The sequence below is a fragment of the Falco biarmicus genome, chromosome 1 (genome assembly GCF_023638135.1).
Source record: "Falco biarmicus isolate bFalBia1 chromosome 1, bFalBia1.pri, whole genome shotgun sequence".
Taxonomy (NCBI): domain Eukaryota; kingdom Metazoa; phylum Chordata; class Aves; order Falconiformes; family Falconidae; genus Falco; species Falco biarmicus.
In genome coordinates, this window is record NC_079288.1 from 47388193 (window position 1) to 47411695 (window position 23503).

Sequence of the window (23503 nt, forward strand, 5' to 3'; positions counted from 1 at the left end):
CCAGCGATCACTGACATACAGGCACAGTAAGGCACAGTATATAACCACCACTCGGTGCCCCTGCACTGGAGGGTAGGATAGAAAGGTGTCAGCAACTTCACACAGACTGTGCTAAAATAATCCTTGAATGTTTACTGTAGATTTACAGTCCTATTGTACGTGTAAGGCAGTACAAAATTCAAAAGGTTATAAAAGAGAAACTGACCTGTGCCATAAAGCAAAATTTGTCTCTTTTTTTGTTGTTGTTCTTAAAGGAAAAAGAGAAGAATTTGTGAGTACTGCATTTCATACATTTATTCAGAATTTGCCACTATTTGCAAGTAGGTTGGGAATATTTATCATTCGACTTCCGCTGTAGCTGCAAATGCATGCAAACCATCTTTAACTAGTTAGTTTAATACTTCACAGCGGCAGCTCAGGGACCAGCATGAACTAACTGTCCAAGTATTTACATGGTCTTTGGCGAGGAATTTACAGCCCACACAGTGTTCCTTCCCTTCAGCGGCACTGATAAAGGTGCCCAGGCAAAAGGAAAGGTGGCTGACATCTGTATTGCAGCAGCACCTGGGAGACATAGTGATGGATGCTGTTGTACTACATACTGTATGAACACTGAACACATGAGCAGGAACTCTTGAAGGCCAAGCCTGTGCTTCTGAAGTAAGCCCAGATACGTCTGCGCAAGCTTCATTCATGCTTGTAACCATGATACAGGCGTGCCCCTAATCCCTCAGGGGTGGAAGTGATGATGCGAGATGATTGTGAGTCTCCTGTCCTGGTACCTCCACTGGGAAAGGGGTGCTCAGGACCTCGCTTCATCATCATCTGCTCCAGCTTCTCCTTCTGTGAAAAGAGGCACAAAACTATTGGCTCAGCTTCTTAGGTAAAATGTTCTGAGACATAAGGAAAGCACTGCAAAGTGCTGTCACTAACAACACTAACAGCATTGTGAGGTTTTTTAAACAGAAAATTAACCACAGACATAGAAACAGTCAAATAGCATCTTTTTGTCATCATCAGGATGTGTAGTGAAAGAGGTTGTTTCAGTGGGGTGGCGCAAAGCACATGGCAAGAAAGTCTGTGCTTTGGTGCTGGGGTGCCCAGGACAAGCTGCCAGCAAGGAGCGGTGCCCTGCGGTGGTTCTTGAGTGGCACCTGCCACACAGCGGCAAAGGTATCCAATGGACCAAAACCAAGGTGACACTCTCTGAACGACATATAGGTTAAAAAATGCACTCTACTCCTTTGCAAAGAGTCATCCACAGTCTAATACAGGCAGGATCCACATAGGAGTGATTTCAACTGTTGACAGTGTGCTATAACACAGTTTTGTGGAAAATATATTCGGTGTCACACGTATTTCTAAAACTATATTTCAGTAAATAGCACCCCAAATAAGAAAAAAAATATTTCACTCTTATTCACTACCTTTTATAGTTTTCATTACTGAACAAATTAAAGCGTAAACTTACATTGCAGTATTCTGTTTTCAAACCAATATATTCCCTAAAAGAAACTACAAACTTACTCTTTCTAATATTACTGTAATCAAGTTGTTTAAAATAATCTTTTGAAGTTTCTACAACCCAAACATTACATGATTGTGCCCAAGAACGAAAAGAGGAAATTGTCTAGAAGTAAATCTAGAGAGGATTAGTGTTTATTTAAAGCTGGCCAAGTCTTTAAAAGAATTTAACTCATATATATTAACGACAGATAGCCAGATGATCATTAATATCCACGATACTGCTTTTCAGAAAACATTAGGATGATAAAGTTATCTAATAGATCATGCAGAATGATAAATAAAACATGTAAAGCTCTGCAAGGAAAATGAAACACAAAGGAGGCAGGAATTTCATTCCTACACAAAGATATGAAATATTTATAAGAGAAAAATTTGTTAACTTTGTATTAAGACCTTTCACTCCAAATGTGCTATTTTCAGTATTAGGATTCCGTAGTGATTGCCCAGTTTTCGCTGTCTACCATCAGAAACCTGTTTTTCTAAAAGTCAGCTTTATTATAGACGATTGAAGTGTTTGGCTTCAGTCTGTACTAACTGTTTCAAGAAATCTGAATGTATTCATAACTTTTGGCATTACTGCAGGGCGTTATTCTACAAATTAAGTTTACAGTTGGCAGCGTTTTTTCATAACAAATTATTGATTGATTATTCCAGATATTGCCTGCCCTCGCTCAGCCACCAAGCACTACTCACTGCAGCGCTAAGGCAGCCTGTGCTAGAACTGTTCCTTGGACCGAGTCCCCAGATGCCACATTCCCGTCAGCTGCCACCTCTTCACTCTTGTCACCATCTTCCGCAGAATTCACCCGCGCTCTTCCCCGCTCGCTTTAACGTGCTATACTGCATCACAAATACCTTCCAACATGATACTGCCGGTGCTTATTAGAAGAGCATTTGCATTTACATTGCTTCCTAACAACCTTTATAAATTATTCCCTTGCTGTGAAATTAATAGTCATTGTGTACGCTGTTTATGCGGTTCAGGCTTCTTCATCCTTCAGTCACCATCTAGATCTGCTCAAAGCATATGGGGATGTGTGGGTGTGAACTTCAGTGAATGTTTCTGTGCTGTGCATACATATCCTGGCAAAGCATATTCACACCTATATCACAATGTGACAAGTACTAGGTACCAATTTAAATGGATAGAATCAACTTTAAGTTCAGTAAATGCTAAAAAAGTTAATATTTTTGTTACTTACAAATCAGTGATACCACACTCCATCAGTTTATGTTCCATTTATTTTTCCAGGAAGAAACCATCCAGTACCTGGAATAAAACAGCATTAAAAACTAGTTTTACCTTATACCAAGGAAGCATATTGCAGACAGATTGACATGAGGTAAGTTACCAAGGTGACCTAAGCTTATCATGGAATCGTCCTGATCATTCTGGACATTTTCACGACAATATGCCCAACTTTGTGTGTGCAGAGCTCCTCCCTGCATCCACCGTCCAAGAATAGTCTTATTAGACAGATCATAGAAAAAAAAATAGTTTGTGTTCAAAACATGGTTATGACCAAGTTTGTTTCACACAGACTCTACCATCACCCGTAATGACAGTAGTGAAAATTAAGACTTTCCGTTCCCTTCTTTATGTAAAGAACTTAATACAAAGAAATCCCTATTTCCACTGGGACCTTCAGCTTCTGTACAAATACACAATGATAAGTTTAAGCATTAAATTAAGTTGGAGCAAGGAATCCTTGAGGAATACAAAAACAGAGACGTGAAGAAACAGACAAAAATAAGTGGCCTGCACAGGTAGGCAGTCACTGACTGTGGGATGGAATTCTATACAGCGTGTTCCTTGTGTTACCTGGATCTATATTTAAGAAAGACAGCAATAAATTATCACTTTCCCTCAGTTTTTTGTGTTAATTTCCCCATTTGTTTCATTTAGGAAGTAGCTACTTCAAGTATTCCTTAACCATTCTGCAGGTAGCTGTGATAAACACCGTCTTCCTACTGCCGTACCAGCTGATTTGTGCAGAGAACATCCACTGTTGCCGCTGTGCCACTGCTGGGGAAACATGGAGACCTGCTGTCTGCTTCACTTTTCATTTCCAGAGCAAATCTAAAATAAAAAATAAAAAAATTACCTCTTTCATTGTTACTGTGCTTAGCAGAGCAACTAGCACAGGGAAGTTGCCAATGAACATCTGTAGCCGACCAAGTGTATCTTGTAAACATGTCTTCTAAGTCAGGAAGAGAAACTGAAACACAGGAAGCAATTGTACCTAAAGGGGTAGTGGCGATTAGTCGGTTTTGGGAAATCAAGTGACACTTTGGAAGATGTACATTTTTGAAAAACATGAACTCTTGAAAATTTTGTCAGGATGAAGCTCGCTGCTAGGAATTTTCCCTTTTCTGTGCGATTAGCAACTTAAAAGGCTGCTGACATATGCTGGCATCTGACTGGCACGATGAGAGCCCTGTACACTGCCACAATAAGCATACTCCTGTTATCTAAATTTTTGTTTATTTTCTTTCAGCTCAAGCTAGCCGGAATGGAGACAGCTCTGTGTATTTAGTCCCTGGGATTTGAAATGCTTCAGAAGAATCCTCCCACAAATCATCTGGAGAGTGGGGCTTGGCACCCATGTGCTCTTGTTTGTGTGTAATCAGCACCCACGTGAGGAAGCAGATTCTGCAGCGGCAGAAGAGCTAGGGTGGCTCACTTCTGCTTCACTCTACTGTTGTGCTGCAGTCCAGGTCCTCACCTGATTTAAATCCATGTATTTTAATGAGATCAACAAAATCCTGCCAGTTTGAAAGAGCTAAGGACCCACTCCATGTCCCTGATCCCCACCAGGGTCCCAGGGAGATCTCGCAGTGTTGCAGCACAGGATCGATGCGCCCCTCTTAGTCTCTGGCTTTCTGGGGGTGCACTGTCGGAACCCCAGGAAGACAGACCTGTCTCAGGCGGGCCTAGCTGGCTCCTGGGGAAGGGTGCGTGACCGGCCACAGAACAATCTTCCCCTGTTCAGCCAGTGGCGACATCTGTGTCTTGTTAGCCACGCACACATCTTTACAATGGCTCTTCTCTCAGGTGGAAGCGAGCTGTGTAGCTTCATTCCATCGATGTGAACAGCTAACAGCTTTGCCTCCAGCCTTCGCATTACCGTTGCGCTCAGGTATGAAGTTAGATTCCTTGTGCTGTGGAGGAGAGGACTTGAAGCACAAGAGAACATTTCATTTTTAATTAATTTGTCTTGGTCCCTTGCGTTCCAAAAATAAAACCAATGCTCCCAAAGTTAAATATTTGCATGGATATTTTGTTATATCCAGACAGACTTTCTGAAGTTTTATCTGAAGCACCTGTAATTCTTAACCCACGCTCATCACCAATACACTTGCGGTGAGGGTCCCACTCGCCGCACATGTAAATCTCTGAGCCAGATACTGGGTTGATACTCCTGGGTAATGTAAATACATTTGATTAAAAACACACATCAGCGCATCTTCACATTGCAAAGAGGGCCCTTCCAAGCAAAAATATCATGTTTTTTCGAACCCAGCAATAATAGTATGGGTATTCAGTTAATTTGAACTTGGAGACAGACACTGAGGCTAGGGGAAATATTTTCCTGCTGTGGTTAGATCTCCAAAGATCTGTGCACGTGGGAGTCAAGTTGCACTTCACTTTGTGGGAGCTTCAAACCTGACAGTTCCAAGGATAGTCTTGCGGGAAATAAGAAAAGGATTTGTAGGTGGATAAGATGCAAGGGAATCTGAAAAAAAATCCTGGTCCACCAGTGGACTGAACCCATTCCGCAGTGTTTTCAAATCTTTGGTTTTGTCGTTTTTAAAGAGGACTAAAAGTACTGAACATATCCAAATCATTACATAGCTCTGAGATATTAAACAGCTCATGGTTTTGCAATCAGCATATGTACATTTTGTCATAAAACCCACGCAGGTACTTCATAGCCCTGGTAGAGTATCTCTTTGCCCCAGATATTTAAGATTAAATGCAACCCTTTTGAAGGCAACTGAAAATGCCTAATTGGCCTATATGTACTCACTTACAAGATCATAAAGTGAAATAGGGTAGCTGACATTCAAGGCTGTGGATGTGGACTCCATAAAAATGTGGTAGCTTGTTCCAACTGTAATTTCCCACAAAATAATTTTCAAGACTATATCTGTCCAACATTTACCTAAGTTCATTTGAAACACCGCAGAGTGGTCAGAAAACCAGAAAAGAACTTACATTTCCCTTTTCTCCAGAGTAATTTGTGGGGCCAGATACCTTTCCCAGAGTAGTAAGAAGGAGATAAGATCCAAATGTAGAATTATTCTGGAAAACAAGTAAGGACCCCCTTTTTGGAGTTAAAAAAAGCACAACTAGTTTATACCATTCCACTCCTTTACCCTTACGGTATGCAGCGTGGGCATGCGGTCCTCTCCGCTCCACCAGAGAGTTCAGTAACTAATTCCCAATATCTTTCCTGAGATGCTGCAGAGCACCTTTTTTTACTGTTTATGTGTTTATCTACTCAGTGAAAAAAAATAATCTTAAAGGAAACAAAGCTTAGTCAAAATAGGGAAGATGGAACAGAATTAAAATAAACACTTGCGTTAGCCTATCTAGCTTGCCCCTCCTCATGACTTGAGCTAGATGGCTATTCTCAATCTATTTACCCAAAAAGCATAAAGTGGGTGTATGTCTACCAAGTGAATCTGTGTGCTTACCGCCCCCCCCCCAGCCAGCCAGCCCCCGCCGGCTTGCTCAGGACGAGTGCCTCACCATCCCGGCGCTCCTGCCTGCTCCTTACGGGGCCAAGGTGGCTACTGTTTTCCAAGCTGATATCCTCCAGCTACCTGTGCAGGTCTCGAGGCTCAGCAAGGCTACGAAGACCCTTAACGCCAATTATTAGACACCCTTCAAGGGCTTGCCAACCTAGTTGAGAAACCACATCTCACACGAGCTTGGCCCTAGCCGGATTATGTATGCTGGTTGCCACTTGAAACTTTCCTTGGCTTGCCTGTGCAAGGTGAAGCATGCCAACGCAGCCATGCCAGTGAAAGCTCAGGGAGAATACGTAATTATAAAGAAAGATGTCTTTCACAGCCATGGCTTATTTCAGCCCCCTCACTAAGATGAGATGCAATATTACAAGAGCTTTCAGGAGAAGGCAGCTCATACTGAGGCTGTTGCTGTTACTGTAGCTGTCTTAATTATAATCGTGCAGTTAAAGGGGTGTATGGGGGGGGAATCCTGCACTGTCCTTTCAACTGAGAAGACAGGCATTTTTCATCACTCCTCTTAAAATCATTTCCCTCTGTTTTGAAGTATGGTTTGAGGCAAGCGCTCCAAATCTTCTATCAGACTTGGGTCTCTGATGATCCCCTTAGGCTCCTGTTCTGCTGTATTAATTGAAGCTTAGTGCAGTAGGAAATTTGGCCTCATAAATTTTAGAAATGCTGCATATTTATCTAGTACTACCATAACCTGAGATACATTTTAATTTTTGATGTCACTAATCGCTTCTTTCGTATGGAAAAACATGTTGCCATGGTGAAATCTTAAGATTTTTTTAGACAGGAAAACATCAAAGAGGAACATTAGGAAAGTGTAAAGATTTCCTTCCTTTATAATGCTTGCTGTGTGATACATCTTTGAACAAGTCACAAACATGTGTCCCTCCTTGTTGTAAAGCACATAACAAAACGTGTGCACCTACCTCGCAGGGGCGTTCTGCGGCCTGGTGCTTGTAAAGCCCCTTTGAGGATGAAAAGCATTATATGAGTACTGAGCACTAATCTCGGGCATGCGGACAAGCCACGCACACTCAAAGGAAAAACCTTTCTAATAACATCCATCTGCATCTTGAATACAAGAAAGAAATTGTAAGACAGCCTGTCAATGATCAAGGCTTTTTCATGCAGCTCACCCTACTGTTTGGCAGCTGGCCAGCTCAGCGAGCCTACGGAGGAAAATGGCTCTGAAGGAAAAAATGTGCATGTTAAGCAGAGGACAGCCTTTGTGAAGGGTGAGAAAAAACAAGACAAATACCCTCGGCTGCCAAAGCACTCTCTGGTACATGGAGGAATGAAGTGAGACAAAAGGGAAGGAAGAAACTGCAGTGGGCAGGAGCCTTCTCTTCTCATTAAAGATAACTCTAGCCTGTATGCACGACAATGCTGAAATAAAATGCATTTCTACTTCAGGACCAGGCCTGCTTTACATTAAGGATGTTTCTCTGTAGAGAAGCTGGGAGAAGCCAGGGAAGGATTTATTTGGAGCTGCGGCACCTAAACCAATCAAGAATGCGTGTCAACCTTCAAAACTGTATTAATGATACCACAAAGTCCTTAAAAAAAATTTGTGGGGCAATGCAGCACAATCTCAGCATGCTGAGGAGATCCAAGTGGCCCTTCTTCAGATGGAGTGATGCTAACCTTTTTATTCAACAGGACTTATCTCACTGTCAAAGGCACTTTAACTGGTGCTGCTGACATGCAGGGCTCTGGCTCCCTGAGTCCTCCCCTAGTAATACAAGCCCCCCATGCAGAACCATAAGCAAATTCTTTTGCCTGATATATATACGCACACACATATATATATCTCCAATGTCAGATCTAGCCCCCTTATTTCCTCTCACCAGTCATCTACAGATTCATTTCACTCAAGCTGTGCTCCAGCTGTACAGTGGTGCATTGCTGCAGCAAACATATGGAGACTCAGCCAAGAGTCCTCCTTTGCTTCCTACAGGCTTCCAGGCTCTCTCTCCCCACAGTGCCTCATGCACTACCTCAAATGCAGCAAGGTTTAATTAAAGTAAAATACGCAGGAATTGAACTAATAACAAGAAAATCTCCATCTATCACCCTGCATTTAGAGAATTTCGTCTGGAAAGCTTTCCAGTCCTCCATTAAAATGTTTACATGCGAGAGGTTTCTCCTCTAATAAATCGTGATTTACATCTAGATATTACTTTTGTTCTGATAGCTTGTCTTTACTGAAAAGTCATGACTCACGTGTAGCCTTTCATTCAAATTTCTGCCAAACAGAAAGAGTCCAGAATTAAATATTTAAGCGGCTTTTAATTCACATTACCTTGGCACAGATTAATTTAGCACAACTCATCGACTTCTAACACAATCAATAATTAATGTGGCTGCAGGTCATCTACTTCAGAGTTCTGATACTCTTCCTAATATCTTCCTGCAGTTTGCTCCACGAGCCCAGGGAGAACAGGCCAGCTCTACCACAGTTCACTGGACTGTAATTCACAGAGGAGCTCGGTCCACTGAAATAAAATATAAAATAAAATAAAATAAAATAAAATCCCAACCAACCAAAAAAAAACCCCAAAAACCCAAACAAAAACCACACCAAAAGCCCACACCAAAGCAAAAGACTTTGAATATGCTCTCAGAAGTGTTCAGGATCCAGTAGATGAGCCCTGATGCACTTTCCCGCTGTGGTATATCGTGTTACTAATCCCAGAATTTGATTTCCTGACCTCCCCCACTCCACCCAGGGATGGCAGAAGAGCATGTGTCCATGCCTCAGCTGTCCCAGCCCAGCCTGGCAGCCTAAGCCAAAATCTGCAGCTGAAACCGAGATGCCACAGTGTGGACTGAAGAAACACTACTCACCAGGTGGGGGTATGTGGCACCCCATCTGTCACTGCAGGGCTGGCAACCTGCAGCAGGGGGACTGGCAACTGGGAAGAGTGGTGTTAGAGATCTGCAGCATGCAAAGATTAGTACCGGCGTTCATTTGGCTGTTAATTTTGAATCCATTTCACAGTGTCACTACCTTAACTTGAGCGCGAGAGAAGTCATTCTGATGTCGACAAAGCCAATAAATACTCCAATAAAATAGTAGCTTTCCTGAGACCTCCAGGTTTTTTTTAACCAAATTCAGACCTGCCATAAGTACCGACAAATACATTCATTCGCATAGCAAAAAAAACCCCAACCCCCAAACAAAACCACATTACATAGTAACAGACAAAGCACAACCCTCAGAGTCAAACCTGGGGAAGCACAGAAATCGCATATTAAGGGTAAAGTCTTTAGCATGGCCTACCATCTTCAGACCATCTGCAATGACCCTCTTATCAAATCAACAGCACCATTAACACTGCTACCAGTAAATCCCAGTAAAACAAAACATCAGGTGTTTTTTTCCCCAGCCTTCCAGCAAAAACCTTGGCAGCAAGTTCATACACTCCTGTATTCACAGACTGCTGCACCCAGATACCACAGTTGTTCCTTGAGAAACTCTGTTTTAAAATAAAACAAACTACCAAGTCTAAGCAGGCAGAAAAAGCGGAACGTGCCACAGCTGCAGTATTGCCTGGTATCTCCCTCCGCCTCAGGAACAGACCCCTCCAGCAAGGCAGCTCGTTTGCGAGGGCTGAGGAAGCCCTGATGGCCACCATGTGGCTGCTCACAACTGGAAGTGCCTTTTGAATGACATTACATGTCTTGTTGCTGCTGAAAATTTGGAAGTCATATGATTTAACCCATAGTCCAATGACACAGCAGTCACGTTTTCCCATCTTTTATCTCTCTGTGACTTACTAGGCTTTTTCGGTACAAAATATAACCATACCAATGAGAAGGCTGGTCTTCTGCTTCCGTCGTTAGACATGTACTATCAGTTGTGGAAGAAGTTTGCATAGCATAAAGACAGACAAGAAAAATAAAGGTTATCCCCCTTCCTGTATGAAAATCAATACCTATATAAGCACACGTAACAAGCGTAGCACCGCTTGTGTAAGTACGTCACATCTTCAACTACACTGGTATTTTAAATGGCTACACTTTTCCACGAAGGTGAGGACTTGAGGACGAAGCCAGCCTCTGCCCCTGTTTGCTCATGCTGCCTCCCAGCCGCACAGCGCTGCAGATGGCCATTGCATCTGACCATTGCAGATGACAGCAGGCGGCTGTCCCCAGGCCCTGGAGATGCCCAGCAGGGGCTGGGCGCGCTCCCACCCTGGCGTGACAGAGCACAAAACAATCCAGCTGAAAAGCTTGGGGGAGCGGCTGTTGGGAAAGTAAAGGAAGGAGGAGTGAGCATGGGAGAGCAGACTGGGAACAGGAGGAGAGATGGGCACAAGTCATGATGGGAGGAGCAGCTGAAGGGTAAAGAGGAGGAGCTGGGAGCAAAATGTTGTTGAACAAGTAACCCTTGGTGATTCAGAGCCAGTGTCCACCAGCTCAGCTCTTACTCAGAAGATCAGCATTTGCCAGCAAGCATGCACAGACAAGCACTGCCAATCACACACTCAGATACTGCCCTTTAGGGATGGTTGGGAAAAAGAAAACTATTAAAGCGACGATAAAAAAAGGTTCAGTGCACAAATCAGGGCTGCCACGTATGTTTAACTAGAGTGTTAATGAACACTGCGCTATCCTTGATTATTCATTGATTAGAAGTCTGTTTCAGATGTGCTTGGAAATATACTGCTCTTGCTGTGCATTTTTAATACCGTCTGTATTGCTGAAGCGCTGAGGATTTATATTGCACCATACTGGTCCCTTTGGATTCACACACAGAAGTGGCTTGTGCCCTAAGGTGTTTGCAAGCGAAAGAAAAAGCAGGAGACAACAGATGGAACCAGCAGCTGGAGGATCGGCAGAAATCAAGGCAGCTCTGATAGGCACGCCAGCCAGACTTTGGTCTGGGGCTCTCTTACTCTGTACCTTTCACCAGCATAAAAAATAAAAATAAAAATAATTTCAAAAAATCACAACAAAATTACTGGGTGAACCAAAGAAAAAGTTAGCTCTAGAGAAAGGCCTGCAAGTTGTCACTTAGATCACTTCCATGGAGTGGAGGACACTGAAGAGCTGCCCAGGAGCCACCTTTTTGGCTAAAGACCCCTTGAAGCAGCAAATGGCAGCTGACACCCCAACAGTCAGGGTCTCTGCACCTCCAGCTCCCTACAGGCACATCACCCTACTTGCCAGTGGGCAGCCTCCAGCAGATTACTGCACCCCTGGACACCAGCGTGTGCCTCTCCGAGCACCCCGGGGGGCTGCCCCCCCGCCGGAGCGGGGACCGGGGCAGCCCAGCACCAGGGACACTCTCCAGGCCAAGGGGACAGTGTGTCACAACGCGTCAGTCCTCAGCACCCATGGTGGGGAAAGGCCACCACTGCGGCGGCAGGCGCAGGAGCCCAGGGTCAGCAGGGGCTGGGCCCTTCCCAGGCAAGGAGAGCCCCCACCATGCTCTCCCCCCACCACGGAGCCCCGGGACACCCTTGGGTGAGTGATGGTGCCAGAGGCTTGGAGCCCCTCGCACAGCTGCGGGGATGGTGCCTCATCGTGGAGCAGGGCTGCAGGCTCCATGGGGATGAGGAAGGGCATTGCTGCCTACCTGCCCTGCCCCCGCTTGGCCAGCGAACCCTTGCCTAGCACGGCCGGGAGCTGAAGTACAAGCAGCACAGATAAGAAAGATTAAGTAGCAGCAAAAAAAAAGTATGTTAAATAATACCATCAGGTTTGTTTCTTTGGACACTTTGATGCCTAAATAAAAAGCCCCCCCTACTTTTGTTGTTTACGTTTTTCATATCAAGTATCTGAGTATTTTTCAAGCACAAGGGATTATTTATTGTGTGGTAAGTGCACAGGGACAGCAACACAAACCTGATATTTCTCAATTTGGAAGCTCTTGTGCCCTGCTCAGCAGTTCTCATTCATTACTTAAGAGGTTGCCCCACACCTGCATATTGAAGAAAAAGCCCTGGTGGCGTTCAAGGAGAGAACAGGCTCCTGGTCCAGGGGCTGAGTGAAGAAGCCTCCTGCTGCCACCGGCAAGGCCATCTCCTGCTGAACAGCAGTTACAGAGATGCTATCCTGCCACAGCTCCATTTGAATTTCAAATGCACCAGTATAAAAGAGCCGAATCCAGAATAAACCTGATGGACTAAAAATATGTAACTTTATTAAATGAATCTGCATCTGTCTGGAGGCCTGCTTGTAAATTATAGTGATGGTCTGTATATAGATTCATACTAATGACATTTTTAATAGTACAGATTTAAAGACTGATACATTTCAGTGCACTCGTATCTTCTAATAATTGAAGGAGAAGTATACTTCGATATTCTATTTCTTCCTTAAATGCCAGGATACTAGAAACAATATCTGGATGGTATAAATTGTGTTACAATACGGTATATGTATTCCATAGCACCGAATATACGAGTATGTGCTCTTCAAGTCATACCCTAATAGCAGAAACTACTACTATGTACAAGCCACAGGAACATAAAAACTGCAGTTTGAGGTCAGGTTAAGAATCCCTATCATCTAATATCCTTGCCAGAATTGCTCTTAAATCTCATTCACGGTTTCTGCCCTGCAACTTCTTTGCGGCAAAAGGTGACTCAATTTAGCTATGAACTGCATGAAAAAGTGTTTCCTTTGATGTTTTAAATCTATTTCTAGCAATTTAATTCTAGGGTTTTGCTTATGAAATGTTGCAACTGCTCCTTATTCATCTTCTTCAGAATGGTCATTATTTAACAGCTCTCTCCTACGGCCTCTTCAGTCATTCAAGAGAGAGAGGGGCAGAATAGAAAATTTATATAGACTTCCTGAAAAAATGAAGTCAAATACATTGTCTTTAATTCCAGATTACTGCTAGTATTTGGCTGTTAAGATTAACAGGATGGCACAGGTTGATAAGCACATCCACATCAACCTCTTTCAGTACCTTTTCCCGTTTTAGCAGATCATTTCATGAGATTGGCAAGAACGTGGAACCAGAACAGCACTCAATATTCAAGATATGGCTGCAGCACAGACATATTCACTGGCGTAGTATCTGGAGGTCACGTTGAGTTGCCTGTTCCGCTATGAGCCAACACAATAGCATCCCCACTCCTTGTCAGAAGGAGCACACAGTGGCAAAACTGCATGGTGTAAATTGTATAAATAGCACCCAGTGACAAAACCAGCCTGTCAGTTTACCTACTCAACTCTTCTGCAGCGTTGTTAATACTATTAAAAAAATAGAGCAATTTTTTGAAAAAATGCCAAGTTGGATAAACCCATTTCAATCCAACTACTGTGCTGCATGCTGTCCAAGGAGCTTTTCTACCCTGCTTTTTATCTAATATCACGGTAAGATTGTTGTTACTCTCAGTAGATGGTGGATTACGCTCTCTTAGGAGCGTAGGTTTTCTGGCAAAAGCACTTTTCCTGAGAAACTAATCTTGGAAAGTGCTTTGGACTCTTCTCGCTGACTGTCCTTAATCCAGTAGCATTGCAAAGATATTGTGTGACACAGGCATTGCTCCTGTGAATGATTTCTGCCAGGCAATTCTGAGACAAGAGGAATAGCCAAGGTTATTTTTAAAGCACCAGAAGTAACTTAATCACAGCAACATAATCACTAATCGAGAATGCACAGCTTGCTATTAGTGACACTGATATCTTGTAAAGAGGAAAGTATAATTCACCTGCTTATTTATAGACTTTGTTGCATGTAATGGAGCAAGTGTGTTGTTGCAGGTGTCCATGTTAGCAGATTGGTTCACAATTAGCATATTATTCATACTCATTCTATGACTCTTAAAATAAAGAGCCAAGCATCTATGTTTCAAGTTCTTAATATTCCAGATAGGGCTAAGATTACTGTTCCATTTCTAGTGGTTTATAGATTGGAAGATTAATTATTTTTAAAAAATACCTTAAAAAAATCCTTAAAAATAAAATGAGATCTGTTTATTCATAGTATCTGTAAGCTTCTTGGTTCTGATGTCAAGAAAATATATAACTTTCTCGTCACAATCCAATTTTTTAAAAAATAGTGCACTCACATACCTCCACAGCTGTGTCCTAGAATTTCTGCTGATCTCCTGAATCAGCTGGCAACCTTAAGGTCAAAAGGGGTTTGACCTTCTCATATAGACTCAGAAACCATCTTCTCAAGGAAGCAAAGATGATAAAGTGAATGATAAACCTGACCAAGCAAGACTTCTTCACTATATCATTTCAGTTATTCTCATAGAGGATCTGGATTAACTGCTTGAATGACTATATAGCAGGTGACAGGAGGGTAAAGCTTGCTTTGATTTCTTCTAGTGTCTTCCAGCCTCAGGCTCTTAATCAAATTTAAAAGAAAAAGCTAAGCAAATAAAAGCAGAGTTAAATACTACTTGGGAGTATGCACAGGTGATACATTTTACCTTTTGAAGATATCTAACTGCAGTATCAAAATGACACTTCATGTGTCTAAGGGCCTCACTGCCTCTGCCTTCATAACGTATATGTAAAGAAGGAAAGTGCTGAAGAAGGACCATGACCATACAAGAGTCTGAATTTCCACACTCTACGCAAGTGCCACAACTGATGGGCTGTTTGTAATTACAGAGCCTCCGGGCGGGTTAGACTGAAAGTCTCAGCCTGTCCCTCTGCACCAGCCTTCATCTGCTCATTGCCGGAGCCCCCGGTCCACACGCAGATGCTCCAGGGACCCAAAGGCACTGACATCCCTGTGTCGGGTGAGAGCGCTGCTCCGGGCGCAGCCCTCCTGGCCCATGCCGGGAGCAGTTTTGACCTTCAGCCACTTGTTCCCATCTCACACCGTTTGTTTTAGCACCACCATTTCTCCCCAGGCCACCCCCGAGGCCACATGGAAAATAAGATCAGTGAACTGATCTGTGTTAAAAATAACCAGGAAAAACCACAAACATTTTACCGTGCAGTCGAGAAGCAGCTGCTTCAGTGCCACGGGCAGCCCCGGGCAGGTCCACAGAGGGGCTGAAGCTGGTGGCACTGCCAAGAGCTGACACCTGACGTCCCACCCAGCGCTGGTGGTCCGTGTTAGAGGGTCATCAGGGTGGTTCTTAGAGGGTGGGTTCCTACACCAAGCAGGTGAACGTTGTGATTGCCATTTGCATGGGTGTACCCAGAAGGTTGAGATATCTGAGGTACCTTTTCCCTAAAGGCAGAAAAAGGCAAAATCCAGTAGTGAGATGCAGGAACTCTTGATGCCTACTTGTCCCTGATGAGTACTTACCTCTGTGTACCGACTGCCGCTTGGTGCTTTTCAAGGGGAGGTACATTAATGGAAGAAAAATGGAAAGCAGTTTATGATGTTGAAAATCTGCCTCCACTTTTTAAAGAAAATAATGGAAGAAAAATAAGCTGGAGAGACATATTTGCATTTGAAGTAATGTTTGAAATTATCGTCTGTAACAGAGCTTAAGCTTTTCATTATTTCTCCATTTCTCATTCACAAATTAATATTTAGCACTCGGTCTGGCTTGACTTATCAGTTTTAAAACAGAATAGAAACCCTTCTTATCACTGATTTCGAATCCCTGGCCCTGGGGCTCTGTTTTCTGAGCAGCTCACTCCTGCAAACCACTGAGTACCTTCAGCTTGTGTGGAAATTAATAGGTTCTGTTGTAAACATACGTCCTGGGTCTGCTTATGCTTTTCATTAAGTCCTCATGAAATAGCTATTCCTAGATAACACCAGCTGTGGCCATTTCATACTGGAAAGTGATTGGGACTTTCCAGTTTAACTGGAACCAGGAACTCTAGAAAAAGAAAGCCCACACATGGAATTAATTTGAAAAAAAAGTTAATCAGAGCAATACCAAGCACAGCTCATGGTATTTGCTATATGTTTGTAGGGGTTTAAGCCAGGTTAAAGGTGTTCGTCACAGGGTGACAAGGCCAATTTTGGCCTTGATTCTCTGAAACCTTACACAAAATATGCTTAACCATAGCCACCACGAGTAGTAATCCTAACTACCAGCTTCAGCTGGTCACATTCTGTCGTCTGGAAGTTAGTCTGGCCAGTAGGATGAACTATTTCTGTTGTTGTTGAGGGAGTGGGAGGACACTAATTCCCTAAAGGGTGTTATAAATTCAAGCAGTGGTTCTGTATTTAGCAATTATTTGGTTCTGTTCTTTTAAATATGCCCTAATAGCATATGTGCTTGCTGGGGAATAAGACTGCTAGGATTTATGTGGTTATTTATTTACATTAGTATAAATAATATGTAATGCCCTAGCTTGTAATTAATATTTCAGCAATGACGGTGAAACAAAAGGAAAACCATTCTCAGCGTTATTCAAATAATTGTCATTTCTACCATCATCTCATCCCATGTTCATCATTCTGGGAATATGCCCACAGCTTTCTCCAAAAACCTGATGAAATAAATAGGGCTTTCGTGCCTAGAGAATCAGTGCATCTGGACCCAGCCAGGGAGCATACTGCAGAGATCTCAAGTCTCCACAGAGTGTTTGCTGCCAGCAGCGCCTCTCTTTATCTGACCAAGAATAGCTGCTCAAACGCCTTTGCTAAGCCAAACTGTTGAGAGGCAGTCCCTCGGGAATCAAGCCAGGGTTTTTCCCCGTGACAGATATATTCCATCTTCATTCTTATTAATGGAACACTTATAATTGATTTTCTTTGTTTACCCTTTCCCTTATTCTACAGGGAAGAAGGAAAGTCTAAACTTTGTTTCTGTATGGCAAACATGAAGGCGTTCCTTACAGAATGTTAATCACACAGTGGGAAGCACTGAGAGACCGCTTTGCTTCCTATTAAATTACAACTCAATTCCTACCGATTATTCATATACATTGTTTCTTCTGAAGTCCAGACAGAATAATAACACATAATTAGTCGAGATTCTTCTCTGTAAAGGGGAATGCACAGTTACATGAGAGTTCAGACTATGGAATTGAAAAATAATAAACCCCATGGAAAAATCAGGACATAGTTCCAAGCTATATTTTCTGTGTCAGCAAAGTTGATTTAAGAGGTTCCTGCTTTTTATTTTTGCACCTATGGCACAGTCCATTGCCTTTGCACTTGTGCTGATGCAACTGTTTTGTGGCTGTGCTGTAAACTGGATTAGTGAAACAATCTTAGGAAAATTTCCCCATCACCTTTAATTAACAGTGAAAAATGTTATAAATTAGCAGGACCCCATCATGCAGATGCCTTGGAACCACACTGTGCATCAGCTATTAGCTCAGAGAAGCAGGCTCGGTTAGTACCTGCTCCTCAGAGCTCAGCTGCTGATTCCAGGATGCTGGAAATGCAGATATGATGTTAAAGGAAGCACTGCATGGACTACCCACACTAAAAATTTTTCCCCATGCTGAACAGGACTGAATCCAGTTTTAAAAGGTGCCCTTCCCTGTTAATGCAACATGGTCAAAACAAAATCATCAGACTTTACTGAGAGGCTAACCTGACTTTGAGCTGGAGTGATCTCTGTTTCAATTGTTTCTGCACATAGTGATCTATTTTCAGTTAATACGGATCCTGAGAAGACATTGACTTGGAAATTAATCCTTTTCCTAGGAATAGGAGTCAAGCATTATCTACACTTGAAAATTCAGTTGGATTAATATTTAATTATAGAAACTATTCTGGAATAACTCCCCAAGTAGTTCACAAAAAGAGTTCCTTTCTGTTCTGTTTTGCTTCACCCATTTTCAAGAGCTGCTCCATGTGAAAACTCACCCTCCTGTTTTGTGTTTCTGTTTTTATTTTCTGGTAACTATGATCGTTTGGAGATGATTTCTCCCGGCCCCCCCCCCCCCCCCCCCCCTTCCCCCTCAGTCTGGATCAATACAGCTCTACTAGCTAAAGCAATAGCATAAATATCAGTAGACCAGCAGGGAATTAATTTAAATCTATACCAGCAATGAAGTCGTCTGGCATCATCAGCTGCTGCTCCAGTAGGAGACTTTGTCAGCACGCTTCTAATGGTTTGTCCTTTTAACTAAAAACATGGCTTGTGGCTTTTCCAGAGGCCTGAACCCACACTATCATCTCCGTGTGACAAAGCTTTAGGGCTGAGCCTGGTGCAGAAGGAACTCTGGCTGATGCTCAAAGAAAGACCTGTCTTCCACTGTAATGATGAAATATTTTGCGAGCTTTACATTTTTTTCATAAACACGGACAACAGGTCCTCAGCTGAAAACCTGTGTGAGGTTTGACTGGCTAAATGATATTCGATGGCTGAATCATTATAAAGTCCCAGTTACAAAGGTGATGATGGAAATGGTTAACAATACTATCCCTCTCAGGCAATCGTGATCTTAACAACTTAGTCATACTAAATTTGGGGTGTCTTTTTTGAAGCTATTATCCAAGTGCTTTGTAATAACCATTAAGGCAGAATCTGCCATCATATGCTGCCAAACTCTAACAACCTTCAGTTTTGGCAATAAAAATATCAATACTAATTTCAATCTGTAAATTGATGCTACAGAGACTTTGGTGACTTATGAGCTCCCGCAAGACACTTGCCCTGTCTGCACAGAGGAGAGACACTGCTTGCAATCATGAGCCCTCAGGTTTCTAGCTCTCTGTGTTGCTAGAGCAGTTTTCTAAATACTTGATTTACTTTTTTATATTTAATCCATACAGACTGTAAGAGCACAGGGCTCCTTGCAAAGAGCACCACTGCCTGTATTTTATTGGCTGTGACACGGTGGTGTGGTGGTCACTGGGCAGCCTCAGCAAGAGTGGAACAGTGAGGGCAGCTCTGTGCCTGTCCACCCTCCAGCATCCTGCATTACAGCCAAAGGGAGCTCAGGTGCTCGGGCTGGTGGGAGCTGTGAGGCTTTCCAGCCAGATGTCCCACCTGAAGGCTCAGTGGACCTTGGGACATCAGGAGTATGGCTCCGCTTCCCTGTTCTGGTGCAGTACCTTCTGGAGGCACACCTGGTCAGCTGGAACTGCATCTCATTCCATAAATTCAGACCCTTTTGTAAATCTGCACTAAAATTCCATGTAGACGCATCTCTGATTGACCTGAAAAGTCTCTCAAACTCACTGGGCTTTGTTATTTGAAGTAACTTTCCTTCAATGATATTTTAACTTGACATTGAAATCAATTAAAATGAATTAAAGCCACTTTAATTCTGGATTAGAAAACCTATATTGACTTAATTTAGTAAACCAAAGCCACTTTAAATATTATCTTCGGCTAACACATATTCATTTCCTGAACACGTTTATATAAATAAAACTGAAAGCACCATTTTAACAGGTAAGCACTCCATCAAAAATAACAGAAAGTTGCCTTTTACCAGAAGAAGGAGGCTAATTTTGTTTCGTGTCATGCCACTTCTTCAATAGCCAGATTTTCGGAGCAGGAAAAAGGAATGTTTCTGTGAAAAAACCCATACGTGACCCCCACTCCAGGAGACACGCTCTAACAAAAGGTATAACAAGTACAATGTTCTTGCAAAGTGGAACAGCTATATAAAATTGTTGCATTGTAAGAAAGATAAAAGAAAATAAAGCACACTGAAATAGGTTAGTAGCAAAAAATTTAAATGAGTTTTTCTGTCTTTTCCGTCTATAAGGCCAGATGCTGTGCATCATTTCAGAACAATGAAGCCTGAACATACCCCCTCCGTAGGAGCGACATCTCCAGCAACAGAGGGTGCCAGCAGTGCTAACTGCCTGTGGTTATGTACTGTCCTCCATACGTATCGCCTCACAGGCCTCACCACCCTGGTGGGACTGGACGGGGTGTGAGGGAGCTCAGCCATTCCACCAGGGAACATCTCCAGAGGGGAGAGCAGAGTAAGGTGAGGAATACTTCATATATGAAATTACCTGAGTTGCAGAAAGCCGCGCTCTGCTTTGCAGTTTCATGCTGAATTATCATTAGGGCTGAGATGAATCATGACCTAAAGAAGGAACAAGAGAGAACAGAGCTGTTAGATTAAAATCTATGCTAAGCAAAACATCAGCCCAGGCTTACAGAAGCTTCAAGAAAGTTTTTGTAACAGTTTGCCTGAAGTCCGGCTTCCGGGTGGATGAAGCTGCCTGAAAAATAACCTGACTAAAGCATCCTACTTAATATAACACAACAGCTGCTTTTAGGGGCTGAGTGGCTGTGGGGTGATCCTCCCACATGACTAGAGCTGGCAGAGATGCGGGAGGAGCTGTGTGAGGGAGTAAGGTCTAACCCGACATAAGCCATCAAGTGGTCTCACCTGGCCGATTCCCAAATGCTGCAGAGAGACCCAAACCATCGGGCTGGCAACCCCTGCGTGCCCAGAATCCCACCGGGTGCGTGTGCTCGCAGATGTTGTTCGGTCTCATGCAGGGCGTGGGGTGCAGAAGTAGCAAAAAGCTTCAGACACCTGAATTTGTTCCTCTTTCCACTTGTTCTAGGTCCTCATTTCGACCCTCTTGTTCACACATCTAGTTACAGTTGAATTTGTATTTGCATTAGGTTATAAGAAAAAGATCTACAGCTTGATTCCTGAAACAATTCGTATTTATATATGTAGATGTGGTATACATCACCTTTTTTATCATACACACCCATGCAAGTTCACATGTGATGATATGGGTATATTTAACTTGCTATGTTTATTGCATAGTAGTTTTAGAAGCCCAAAATAGGCTAGGAATTCGATTTTTTTAGGGCTGTATGAAAAAATACTACTATGTTTTTTTCCTAAAACAAGCGTTTTCAATAGTTAAGGTGCTCTTACATTGTGCTGCAGTGTGTCTACACTGAATGCCGTGTATCCCTCCAAATACACCCTTCCTAAAACACCAAAAAGAGAGAAAGTATGTAAGCTATTCATGGTTTTTATCTGTTATACACCATGTTGGAAATAGACACAACTCATTAAGTGAACACAGTGAGGGGAAGGGAAATCGGTGCCTCCTGGGAGCAAATGAGCCTGCTTTGTGGGAAGGAAGATTCCCAAGGACAGAGACAGCTAGAAAAAGCAAGTAGAAATGAGAAATCTTGGGAACTGGAAAGCTGTGGCATAACTGGGATTAGAAAATTGCTGGGAATAGCAAATGCACAGCTCCTGAAGTGAAGGAAAGAAAAATAATTGTGGGGAGCCAAAGGACAGTGTGTAGCATTTAACATGACCCAGGAAGCTGGTGAAAGGTTATTTGAGCAGGAGAGAGCCTGCAAGAGAGGACCAGGGTCAGGTGTGGGTACAGACCTTTCAGAGCCTGGTTTCAGTCCGAGTTTTCTGCAGTTACAAAATTTGCCTTGACTTAGTATTTATCTGCTCATGTGAAACCAGCTTTTGAGCTTAAGGGGTCTTCTGTGCTTCTTGAGGCCCTTTGAAGAAAAGTTGTAGGGGCAACCTTGGATCTGTAGCTGACTGGGAGCTCCCTCAAGTAGAAAAAAACAGGTTCTCATCCCTGAACAGCTGCCCTTTTTGGTCCTCATGGGGATCTGGTGTTCTCTTCCCAGACACAAAACAGACTATCCGCCCCTCCCCAGGGGAAGAAGAGCAAGACAGGGGGATAGACTTTCCTATTTGACCCTCCCACCTGGGCAAGGAGAAGGACCTCTCCCCGTTTGCTTTCCCCTACTCACAGCTATTCACAAGCAAAGGAGTATCTTCAGTACCACAGTATGAAAGTAGCTGCAGGTGGAAGCGTAGTAAGGGGATGGAGCTACTTATCTGAGCTAACTAGCCATTGGCAATAAGAAGCCTAACTGTAACAGATCTATCTGAAAGGAATATATCTGGGACAAAACTGACAAATCTTTAGTTTCTAGGGGCTGATCCTTTGTGAATTAATGTGATACAGGGAGATAAAAGTCGGCAGCATTCAGACACTCTGCAAGCCTCCTTTGATCCCTGAGGACAACCTTTTTGCGTTCCTGCTGTGCACCACCTTTCCAGGCCAAACTCTGAATCTTCGTTGATCATTTCTCCACAAAGTCTGAACAGGCATATGGTCCTGGAAAGAACTATTGTATTGACTAACATCTCCTGCCATTACTTACAAAATATTTCCTGCTGAAACAAATCTGGTGTGAGCCTGAACTTGCGAAAACATGAATAAGGGTGTGTGTATATATTACACAGGTGCATAACCTCCATGTATATGTTGTATGTGTGTTATACCAATACACTAGGTTTGCAATACTGCTTTTCTGAATTCAATGATGTGTACCTGAATCCTCTCTCATCTTAACAAAAAAGTGTTCACGTGCCGTACCAAGGGATGCTTTGGTACATTTGTGCAGAGCTGTGTGTTCTCAGGAAGCAGTAGTTGTTTAGGAAAGACTTGTCCAATGTGAGTAGGTACATCCCAGAGGTGCTGCTGTGCACCCACAAAGGGTCTGTGTTTTAGTAACAGACAAGGGGGATGTTAAGTCTCTCTCAATTACAGAAGCAGCTGCTGTGTAACATGCGCTATCACAGCCTGACGCATTCGACAGCTCTGGCCATGAGACAGGCCAGCAAAAGCCGAGCTGCGCACAGGTGACCAGAGGTCCTCCTGCCTCACCCCCTGGTCTGCTGTGTGGCAAAGGGCGGTTAGATTTAGCATAATACAACAGGGGTTTTATCCATTATCAGCTATGTGTTCATAAATGAACTCTGCGATATAAAATGAACTCTCAGTATGCAATGGGGTTTCTTTTTTATAGCATATAGATTTTATGGTCTACTTTGTGCTTCTAAATGGGCTCTTTCTAGTACTCAAATGGATCTGAACCATTTTCTTCATGTAAAATCAATAGCGGACATGGATTCCAAGTCTTTCTTTAAATATCCAAGCATCAACAAATAATTTCACCACTCTCATTTCTGATCTGCAGATCTTGCTCTCAACAGAGATGGAAATAAAAACAGTTTAAGCTGCTTAGTGAAGATGAAATAAAAAGCTTTTAGAACAATTTATTAAAGAAATAAAGCTTTTAGCTCGTTGTTCATCATATGATCTTTAACCAATTTTAAGCTAAAATATAGTGCTTATATTTTCTCTCCTTTACACCGTAGATACACTGTTGAGATATTCTAACCAAGTGTGTTTAAGACACCAGAATTGTTAGAATAATGCTTTCAAATATATTGTAGAGTGGTAATTCTTAACTCGTAGTGCTTCTGCCAGTGTTAACACCTCCAAATTTCTGAAACATGCTGAATGAGGGCCTTAATGCTGTCACCATAGAGATGACACTTTGCAACCCTTATTTATGTCTCCTTGATTGCACCAAACACATGC

The 23503-nt window shown here is 42.8% G+C and overlaps 1 long non-coding RNA gene across 4 annotated transcripts; it reads right to left on the reverse strand.

Annotated features, from left to right (window-relative positions):
• Window positions 1-268: 268 nt before the first annotated feature.
• Window positions 269-23039, reverse strand: LOC130145771 (uncharacterized). Of its 4 annotated transcripts, XR_008820690.1 has the most exons (8): window positions 20500-23039; window positions 20117-20190; window positions 15209-15451; window positions 8597-8789; window positions 5747-5833; window positions 3508-3607; window positions 2730-2797; window positions 269-843 (listed from the first exon to the last, which is right to left on the reverse strand). It is a non-coding gene; the product is annotated as an uncharacterized LOC130145771 (long non-coding RNA). The 4 variants fall into 4 exon arrangements; XR_008820700.1 differs by lacking the exon at window positions 15209-15451; XR_008820702.1 differs by lacking the exons at window positions 8597-8789; window positions 15209-15451.
• Between the last annotated feature and the right edge of the window lie 464 nt (window positions 23040-23503).